Below are 11583 nucleotides of genomic sequence, written 5' to 3' on the forward strand. Positions count from 1 at the left end.
CTTTTTTATTTCTATTTCTTTCCCTTTCTTCGGCCCAGTAACCTATTCCAGCCAGGTTTTTTTTTATTATTTTAATAATTCCAGTCATTAAAAGACGAGTGTCGGTAAAACGGAAAATGTCAATTCAAACCTGAAAGGAATTTATATATCTTAAAAAGCAGTTTAATATCAATTTCACAACTGTCACCCACATTCAACTTTGGCTTGACTATTTTTTTATTTTATCAGCCGTAAGCAAGTGGTTGATGATAGTGAACAGCAGGCGTTCGTAGATCTTGCACGGAGTGCATGGCAGTGCTTTATCGTTCGAATACTCATAAGAATGCGGTTCAAACTTCATACATGAACGTCTCGTTGTGTCCTGTCCCTTCGGAAGTCAGGGTGTCGGGCTTAGTTAAGTTAGGACCCCTAAACAGTTAGTTGGGACGCCGACCCCCGCGCCCTATCTACAACGGACTTGATCCGCATTAATAATTAAGGAATTCTCCTCAACTTAGAATATAATTAAGGCATCAAGTTCTCCATTGGCCTACCTCTATCATTAAACATTCCCGGTCTTGCCATATAAACGAGTTTACCTCAGTTTAACCTGAAGTAACTCCGACTCAAAACGCCCTTCGAACATAATTAACTCAGTTTGGGGGAAATTGCTGGCTGTCGTTTTCCATTTAGTTAACCGCCTTCACAATATAGAGGGGTTTTAGATTTAAACGTGCAAGCAAGGGTATGCGGGGTTAATAATTTTTCTCCCTCAATTTGTGAATATGGAGAAGTTGACAACACGTCAGGCCAAAGGGTGTTGAAATAATTTTTACCGTGTCTTCTTTGTTCTCTATTTAGAACACTGGACTAAGTTGGGCCTTAATACACTTTTTAATTACATCTATAAGGCTCAGACGTCTTGAACCGGAGAAGAATGGTAAAGTTTTACTCCCACTTGAAATTTAATTAAAACAGGTAAATGGGAAATTTGACACAAAGGTTAAAGCTAACGACAAAGTCGTAGTGTAACAGGTTTCTTTTATATTATTACTGATTTATATTAGCTCAGATCTGCACGTACAGTGGACAGAGTTGAGCAAATGCCTTCTCGCATTCCATCGGCAATTCCAGCATTTTTTAAATTTACCCTATGGATGTTGACAGCCTGTGGCCAGACCTCGGTCTTATACGTCGAAGTTGAGGTTGGTCATCAGGGGCTATGAACAGCTAGGTCATTTCAGCCCCCATGCGATCATTTCCTAAAACCAAATCCATTCACTCTCTCACTCATTCTTAAATACATTCTAATTTACATAAAATTGTCAGTTAGGGTGGTGGAGTATTCGATATACCGCTCTACACATTTTATATGAATGAAATAATTGGAGGTCGATGGGGTACTGAATATTTCTCCATCGCCGTCTCACACTACACATTCCCGCCAATAAATACATTCATTTTTAACACACAAACTAACAGTACTAAAACTACTATAAAACAACCTTGTTTTGTTCAAGAATCGAATCAGAGACCAAGATATTCGCTGCCGTGTTCATGCAAGATTCTCATACGGGTGGCATTCCTACGCGCTCTCTATATAGAACCAAGGAATTACACCCTTCCATCAGGTGGGACACAACGAACAACGTTTCTCGGCATGCCGGAATAAAACGCGGGTTTTAATCAAAAGTAAGTGTACGTGTGTCAACCTCGCTTGGCCTATACTTAATCGGGTATGGATTACCGTTCTTATACCAATCAGGTCCTCCACGGGCTGGTCGGGGCCCACGGTCTGGATCGCAGTTTTTAAGTCAATCTAATTAAGTTAGTTTAAGGATTAATTTAAAACTAAATATGGTTAATTTGAAAGTAAAATGATTAATGTAAAATTTTTAAAAAAAGTTAATTTGAAATTAAAAAGGGTTTATTTGGAAATTAAAAGGATAATTTAAAACTACAACGGTTAATTTGAAATTAAAAAGTGTTTATTTGGAAATTAAAAGGATAATTTAAAACTACAACGGTTAATTTGAAATTAAAAAGGGTTTATTTGGAAATTAAAAGGATAATTTAAAACTAAAACGGTTAATTTGAAATTAAAAAGGGTTTATTTGGAAATTAAAAGGATTAAAAGGATGATCAGTCTTTTACTATTTAATGTATCTGACTCCTTTTTTAACAGGCTCAACTTAAAAGTTTAAATTAAAATGGACACATATCCCATGCATTATTATCCTAATTATTAAACTATTTTTCATACTAAGATTAATTAACATGAAAAATGCTTTAGCATCATGCATTATTCGCTTTTCGTTTACCTGTAAATATCTGCAAATGACAAAATAATTTACCTTAATATTTAAAACAAAAGTTGCTCATTTTATCAATTTTAATTCAGCGTGAACCAGAAGCGTAATTTAAACGAGTTAAAAGTGATTTTGTCCCTTAAGCGCTACAACGTCTTCATTCCGGTTAATCAATTCCGCCTGGGATTTGGCTAATTAAGATGACCCTTTGAACCCCTTCTGGAAGTGCTCCAGAGAGAAAGAGCAGACCTTATCTGATAGGCTAAGCCACAGTGAATCTCCTGGAACGGCCGTTTTAGTGCCATTTACGGCGTTAGCCCGGCTTTTATAGTTTTCTTCATCTGTATTCAAAACGATTCTACAATTCGGGGGGCGATTGAAAAAAAAAAGTTTTGGTATAATAGTACTTTAACGGAGACATCAAGGCTCATCGATTCCCGATTTTGGTTTTTAACGCCGCCATTTTCGGAATGAAGGCTCCTTTATTGAATTGATTCTCATTCTTCTCAAAGAAAAACCTAACTTATTCATTTTTGACATCATCAAAATATATAAATATTAAAAACTAAGCGTTCTTGAAATACGACAAAAATTAAAAAAAAAAGAATTCAGACAAGAATTATAAAAAAAATTCAAAATATTGTTTGTATCAAAAAAATATATACTTATACATATAAACGAATGTTCGTATCTGTGCTAATGATAAAAAGGAAAACTACAGATTTCGATGAAACTTTCACACTTTGTTTGTACTAGAGGCCGGGAGGGTTTAGATAGTATAGAATGGTCATATAAATAATGGTCGTCAGGATTTACAAAAAGAGAGATTTCAGGCCGTTTGCGACGTCCATTTTCGCATCTGTTTTTTCAGCTGTCAGCTTTCCAGTCGGGCCTTCGGCTTCCGGTATGATACACGTTTCCAGCGTCTTTGAAATTCCGACTTGGAGGCGCCAACAGTCAATAGACGCAAAAACTACGCTAACACACTATAATCGCAAAAATTACTGAATCAGTTATAGGGGTAAAACTACTGATACATTATAATCGCAAAAACTACAGAATCAGTATCGATGACAGGAAGATAAAAACATCACCGAGAAGGAAAGTTCAACTCGGGCAAACCTTCAGAATTGACAAAAGTGCTCCAAGTGAACGTTTATTTAGTACACAAAGATAAAGACTAAAAAAAAACTTATTGTTTTACAGGTATTTATACATACACAATTATAAATTGTGTAAAATATTATGAAACATTATTTTACCGATGCAAAAAATATTTTTCATATTCAGTCAAAGTATTTCTACCCACTCAAAGTGTTTGTTTTCTGCGTAAACACTTGAATGACGTAAACATTTGAATTTTTTCCATTGTATAAATTCACTTTTTTTCACATCCTACATGTATTTGTTAAATTTAAACAATATTTGTAAATCCCAGGCCCTGAAGATGATCACAATAAAGATCGAAATGTTTTTCTAAAACCTACGTTACACCAGACCACATCTCACGATATCTGAATATTTATCGACTAACGGTCACTAATCACCACACAATTTATATTCTTATAATACATTCCTGAAGTCAAAATAAAATATTGTTATAAAGAGGTTTTTACAGCCTCCGAACCAACTGTGGAAATACTGTCAGAAAATGTACATCTCAAATTTTGGCCAAGAAATATACTGCACTGGGCACTGGCCAACAGGAAAAATTGACGCTACATGGCTACTACTTTAAATGTAACAAAGCAAAATTAACACGACCTAGATAGACTACTATGCTGAAGTGTAAAATGGCAGCATAGCTACAACCTCAGGTAGTCAAGTACGAAAGTATCACATGGTAAAACTGCTTCCACCTATAGTAGGTAACTATGCTGAAGAGGAACCAGTGAACATTGCTACCACGTCAGAGGGGTAATCTGCTAAAAGTAGGTAACATTGCTTCCATGTCGCGTAAGCATCTATGCTGAAATGGAACCAATTAACATTGCTACCACTTATGGTATGCAATTTTGCCGAGGTGTAAATCTGTACCAATGCTACCCATCAGGTAGAGAACTATATTGAGTTGTAAGTAGGTAAATAAAAAAAATATGCTTCGGTCTGGTACCTTAGATAGACAACTATGCTATGATGTAAATTGGTAACCTTGCTACCACCTCAGATAGTCAACTGTAATGAGATTTTTCACATTCGTTATTTTTACGTGGCGTCGATTTATTTATTATGAAACGTCGCTTGTGTATATTTCATCTTCAGTAAATGTTTCATGAGAAGTACCGTCGAAAACTCCGAATCGTTCGAATCAAATCAATACTTTTGTTACACATCTGACGATGATGATATGAATCAACACTTTGCCATTAACCGACTCTAACACTAAAAACAAGGAGAAAATCTGACATTCCATACATAATATTTCAGATCCAACAAAAGAGGATCAAGTATGAGCAACATCGGCTATTTGGCAGGTCTGGGTCAGACCTCGGCCTTACGCGCCTTTTCGCACAACAATTAGACTCCAGGGGCAATCAACATCTTATGCTGGGCGTACACTATAGGTCGGTGGCGCGGCGCGGAACCGACCCCCAAGAAGAATACATTGAAATGAATGTAACCCCGCACACTAGGCCGGTAGGGAGGCGCAGCGCGGCTCGGAGAAGTTGTCAGACTTCTGGAACCCGACACCAGCATAGTGTGCGCCGGGGCGATCGGACATCGTTGAGTTCAGGTATATTCGGCTGATCTCGGACCCCATAGTTGTAAAGACGAAGTCAACGATTGTGTCGTAGGGACTCCTGTAAATGCAAAATCAACACTAAACCGCAGGGCTAATCAGATGCAAAGGGAAAATTCGACCAACGCGGCCGAGAGCGGTTCCTACAGTGTGCGAACCTTTACAATTCCGCGCCGCGCCGCCCCACCGACTTAGTGTGCGCCCAGCTTTAGTCATTTCATCTCACAACGCAATTTATAAACCTAGGGACTTTCACTTTTAAATATGTACATTTTTTCCGGATGTAGCCGAGTGGTTAGCGTGAGAGCTCTCGGCTCGTAGACCCCGCGGTCGTGGGTTCAATTCCCGCTGTCGCCTCTGGCCTTTTTTTCATGATACCCTTCCCCCCAAAACGAATACGCATAACATATTTTCTGGCATTGGCTAATATGCATAGTACATACAAAAAAAAACAGCTTAGGGACTTAGAAAAAATACGACACCAACTAATGGCCTAATAACGAAATTCTTAGATGAATTGGGACTTGCTTGTATTCTGTGGGTATAAATTTATAGATGCGTACAATACAATAGCTCTCAAAGGGCACAACATGCCAACTTAACTTGCATTTTATATCTCCATCTAATTAAAACAGTCACAAGCCGTATATACAAAACGAAATATCTGCCAATGAAAAATATGATGTTGGTTTATATTTTATCATATCGGAACTCTTAAGGTATGTTTCGTTTTAAATGTCCCCCCCCCCTTACCGCCGACTTATTTATTTGTGAATAACAGTGACATTTTCAAGGTTCAAAAGAATTATTTTTTTAAGGAAATATAACATGCAGATGAAATTGACTTTTTGCTCAATAGATATAAAAGTTTAAATGTTTCATTCCATTTTTTTTCTTTTTCTCTTTCTTTTTTTGTTAATTTTTTTTATCAGGGGCCGGTTTTGGATGAAACAGCGATTGTTGGTAACCCTTGTGGCTGGAAATGAGTCAATTGGGAAATGTAATATTACCTGCTCCCCCACTCGTCCCCTTCAACACCGGCTGATGTTAGAAGAAATGTTTTATTCATAGAAACAAAGTGAACATTTTATCAGTGGTTCAAATATTGACGGAGTGTTCTCAATGTTATGGAAGGTTCATTGGCAATTTGGAAGAGGGTAATTACTTATCCTGTTTTTTCACAATTCCGAACTTCTTTTTTACACCGAACTTTGGTTTCCCGGAAGATATTTTATGCGGAAAAAATTCATATCAGGCTGGTACATTAATCAAACGGTTGACCCGGAGGCCAAACAGCTCAGTGTGATCAGGGTGCGTTTTTGCAGTTGCACAAATAATTGCCTGGCTTCGGGTGGCGTCAGTACTAATAGGAAATCCATTATATTTCGTGGTCCGATTCACCAAATAAATTCTTTTCAATTATGTAAGGTATTGGTCGAGAGAAAAAAGTCAATGTCACGAGCGGGATTCGAACTCACGACCTTCGGCTGAATACGCCGCTGCTCTACCACTTCTATCGTGACTTCGATCCACTAGGACACCAACTTCCCATCTCAACCACCTTTCGAATTTTCATGGTAGCTCAAGTGGTAGAGCAGCGGCGAATTTAGCCGAAGGTCTTGGGTTCGAATCCCGCTCGTGACATTGACTTTTTTATCTCGACCAATACCTTACATAAAAAATAATTAATTGAACTAATAGCAAACTTTGTTAAGTCCCCCCCAACAATTATATACAATTTGGTCGGTTCTTTCCCCAACATTTCGTCTGATAATTCTCATTTAAAGATTTATTTTTCACGTAGAAGAAAAACGAGAATAATAGCAAAATATTACTGTGAGCCAATTTCTGCCATTGAAATATAGAAATATATCCTTGCTATGTAAGGATTCCTACCATTTTCCTCTGCGACCTATACAGGCCCAATGATGAACCCTTATACGAAATCCTGGATGCGGCATATGTGTATACCGTATCCAGGATTTCCTTTTAAATTGCCCGGCTGAATTTCTGACGAACCAATGACGCTATGGAAAAATACGTGTGTAATATTTTTTAGTCTAGTTTCAAATTTTTACCTTTTCTCGGAGAAGTTAGTGTTTAATTTAACCTAAATCGTAATGTTATGTTAAATAAGTTACGTTCAATGCGTTGCACTGTCTGGCAGATATGGTTAATTGTGAACAATTTAAAGCTGTATGTATATATGCCATGTCAAACGGACATTTTGAAATTTTTAAAACTATAAAATCAAGGCAAAAGTTAAATTATAATATGTTCTTTTTTATTTCTTTGCATTTATTTAGTGCATGTTTCGTGATTGTTTATAATTTTTTTATGTTATTGAATTTACCTCTGAAAAGGGGTTCTTGGACTGCCTATTTACAGTTTTGAGTAAATGTTAATTTTTATTAATATAGCGTTCTCATATAAAATTTCCGTTTTTTTGTTATAACACTTTAAATGAGGTTCGAATTGTTATGTGTTAAAAGCCGCTCATTCGGTAACATTCTGCTGCCCAAGGTGAACAGAACATTAATCAGGGTCTTTCGGAAGGGAGGTTTAATGAAAGAAACTACTATAGTTTGGAAAGTTTTCTACACGACTTAAGAAGACCTTCAACACCAATCGATGACGAACAGATTAAAGAAGGCTGTGGGCAAAAATCTCCAGGGAGATGATGTTAAGAGGGTAGAAGGAATTCGGGGTTTGGTGTTTCCAGAATTTTCCTAATTCTTTGGTTTAATTCAATTGACTCGATGGTTCTTTTAAGAAAAATAATCTAATTGACTCCCTTTGAAGCTATTCTTATGCTTGGTCTTCTGGGTCATGTCTCCATTGACCGATTCCTTCACCTCAAAGATAATACGTGTGGCAGATTCTTCCTCATTATTGCCTATTCTGAAGATGAGACTGTCGTGTTTCCTTCGAGGTCTGTCACTCCCTTCATTTTTACCCTGTTTATTCGTAGCTATAAACTTTGTCAGTTTATTTGTCTTCATTGCATATCCAGTGTCATTGAATATACGAATATTGTGTAAAGGTTTTCTCAGAAGTCGAGTATAAAGGCCTATCACGCCGCTATCAATGGATCGTGGCCTTTAAGACGTGTTCTCATCCTGCAGATCCTCCTCTGCCTAATTTTCCAATAATTGTCCCCTGGCACCTATAATACTGTCAGGTTGCTATGCTTTTTTGTTTATGGATGCATTCACCGACTATTTTGGAAGTGATGTTTTTACGAGATTTTATAGCTGCTTCGTTGTCTGGTCTTAGAAGGATTTTATTGTCAGGGTGATCTCTTTTAAAGTCAAAAGCATTGACACGCACGACATGTAGGCTTTTGTGAGATGCAGGGTATAGAGACCTTTCACACCTCTGTGTTTTACCTTAGTAGTCATTGTTTGCCAGTCTTGGTGAGGTTCTCATGAGTTTACTGTGTCTGACACTTTTGGTGTCATTTCCTTTGTTTTTTAGTTTTTTATTTTGCACCCATTCTGAAATTGTCTATGTTTGATCATTTGATCCCAATTCTATAATCTCAGAAGTTGTCGGGTATAAAGGCCTATCACTCCGCTAGCAATGGATCGTGGCCTTGCAGATCCTCCTCTGCCTAATTTGCCTAGCCAAATCCTCGGTTTATCTTTGGTCTTGCAAATCCTCCTCTTGTTCGGGGAAGGAACTGTAAAATTATCTAGAGCAATCTAGAAGCATATTCCTCAAATATGCAATACATGAGATTCTTTCTGTTCTCCTGATGACGTTAGAAGAAGAATGCTCTGACCATAAGTTTGCCATTTGACCTCGCTGTTTCTGTTTGGACCTGCAGATCCTGCTGATGTCATTTTGTCTACTGCAGTTCGTAACCAAAAAAATGCCCATTAAACAACTTTACCGTGCGTCTGACACCTCCAGATGATTATAGCTTCTAAGTTACTTAAACACTTTTTCAGAATCGAGCAGGTTTGACAACAGACAAAAATCTGACTAAATCAATATAAATTTAAAGTTTGTAAATAATTACATTACAACATAGAAAAAAGTGAAATAAATAAAAACACAAATGTTGTATCTATGTAGATTTATTTTAATTTTTGTTTGTTTATTACAATATATTGATTGTGAGTTTTGTTTTATCACGCAATCGAAAATATGAAGAAATGCATTCTCGAAGAATCCGCCGCCTGTTTACAAAGTCGGAGGACGTTCAAAACGCTAAGAAAATATTAGGTATGAAACCTAATATAATAATATATTATAAACATGCATAAAATGGCCACCCAAAACTCGGGTTTGAGAGAAGCACTACAACAAATAACGGGTGCCAGCTGCCGTTGTTGTGGCTGGTTGTGTAGGTCGGTTGTGTTGGAGAGTTCCCAGCGAGTGAGTGATAAATCCAGGCCCTGGAGCATACATCAAACCCGCATATACAATCCCCCTGCTCCGACCGGTCCCTCCATTGAGCGAGCAGTCACTCAAACATGTTTATCAAACAGTTTTTGACCTCTACCAACTAAAATGACTTTCGTGAAATACGTCTCACGGGGAACGACGACCAGGTTGGTGTGTCACGGATTTAGGCCAAACTTTTCTAGCAAGCATTATACACTCCCAAATATCGGACACGGATATGTTACATTGTGTATGGAAATAATTAATTTACACCAATTTCTACGATATTCGATTTCTAAGGGCTTTATAACGCTAGAATCACGATACTGAGTTCATATGCAAGTTTCGACTGTTCGATATATGTAATATTAGTGAACTGCACTAATCAACGTCAAAATAACTTTTGGCCTTTGCTTTCTAACAAACTTAAGAAATCTCTATTGACAAGTGAGAATAAGTAATTCCGTAAATACTGTCACTTTTCCAACAGCGTGTTCATTATAAACAGGCATAAGGGAAATCTTAATAAATCGGCTTAATCGGGTTAATGAAACTTTTTTCATTATCTAATTTTAGCCGCAATTAAATTATGGATAAATCGTTATTTATATATTAAAAGGACATTATTTTTGGTGCAGTATCTTCACTGGTGGTTAAGATATAAATAAAGATATTCTACGATGCAGAATATTGTACTTTGGTTATTCAGAAATCATGAGATGCGGTTTGGTGTGATGTAGGTTTCAAAGAAACATTTTCTTTATCGTGCCAACGTTTCGATCTTTATTGAGATCATCTTCAGGGCCTGGGATGAAGATAAAATTCCGATTGAATATAAAAAATATATTTTGCATTGTATAAATTCATTTTTTTCCACATCCTACATATATTTGTTAAATTCAAACAATGTTTATAAATTCCAGGCACTGAAGATGATCTCAATAAAGATCGAAACGTTGGCGCGATAAAGAAAATGTTTTTCTCAAACCTACATCACACCAGAGCGCATCTCACGATTTCTGCATGATCATCAACTAACGGTCACTAATCACCACAATTTTACATTATAATCAATTTACATCATAAACTAAAGAGGTAACAATAAACCGGCATTCAGGAGGTGCCTTATATTAATCTAATAATATCTCCCTCGTTTCCATTTCCATCTTCGTTGCAAATGATATATTTTATTAACAATTTTATTCGCCTAATTGAATTAACCGTTCGTTACTCTGAGCATAAATTTAATGATCTGTATAACAAAACAAAACCCCATCGCCGGCTGATCATGGCGTGAAGGCGGAACACGTTTGACCGCAAACAAGCAGAGAGGAGGCCCCGAAGATGATTTGTAACGATCATGACGAATTCATCCCCCTGCAAACCGGCCAACGCACAGTTCAAAGCAATTTCGCTTTTCCGACAAATACAGTCTTTGTTCAATTTATATTCAAGTAAGGCAATTTTAATAAAATATTTCTATAAAATTATTATAATAATTACATAAAGTCTTGAGAAGTTGACCTCCAGCTGGTAAAATTACATATTTTTATTTGATTACATTATTTTTCTTTTAGAGGACAAAAGTAGAACTAAAACCCTGCTCTCCTGGTCAAATTATAGATAAGCATTATTTACTCTCCTGTCCACAATATATTTTTTATGTGTGGTGTTTAGTGACCGTTGTTCGATGATTATTCGGAAATCGTGAGATGCGGTCTGGTGTGATGTAGGTTTCAGAAAAACATTTCCTTTGTCGAGCCAACGTTTCGATCTTTATTGAGATCATCTTCAGGGCCTGGGATTTACAAACATTGTTTATTTTTTAACAAATACATGTAGGATGTGGAAAAAAAGTGAATTTATACAATGCAAAAAAATATTTTTTATATTCAATCAAAATATTTGTTTTATACTCACTCAAAGTGTTTGTTTTCTGCGTAATTGTGCCATTCTTGTGTGTCGTGTTGAAAGCGCAATATCTCACTGGCACTCTAATAATAATACTTTTATGTGTTGCCTCATCTCTTATTTTTGTTTTCTACTTTAGGCATATTTGAGCTAGCGAAATCCAAGTATATCATTAACCAGAATAACAAAACTATAAAAGAAAGTGTAATTGAAATCTTTTAAATGGTTTATAAATGCTTAACCAGTGGGGCA

Source organism: Cimex lectularius, unplaced genomic scaffold (assembly GCF_000648675.2).
Source record: "Cimex lectularius strain Harlan isolate CLEC.00 unplaced genomic scaffold, Clec_2.1 scaffold159, whole genome shotgun sequence".
Lineage (NCBI taxonomy): Eukaryota > Metazoa > Arthropoda > Insecta > Hemiptera > Cimicidae > Cimex > Cimex lectularius.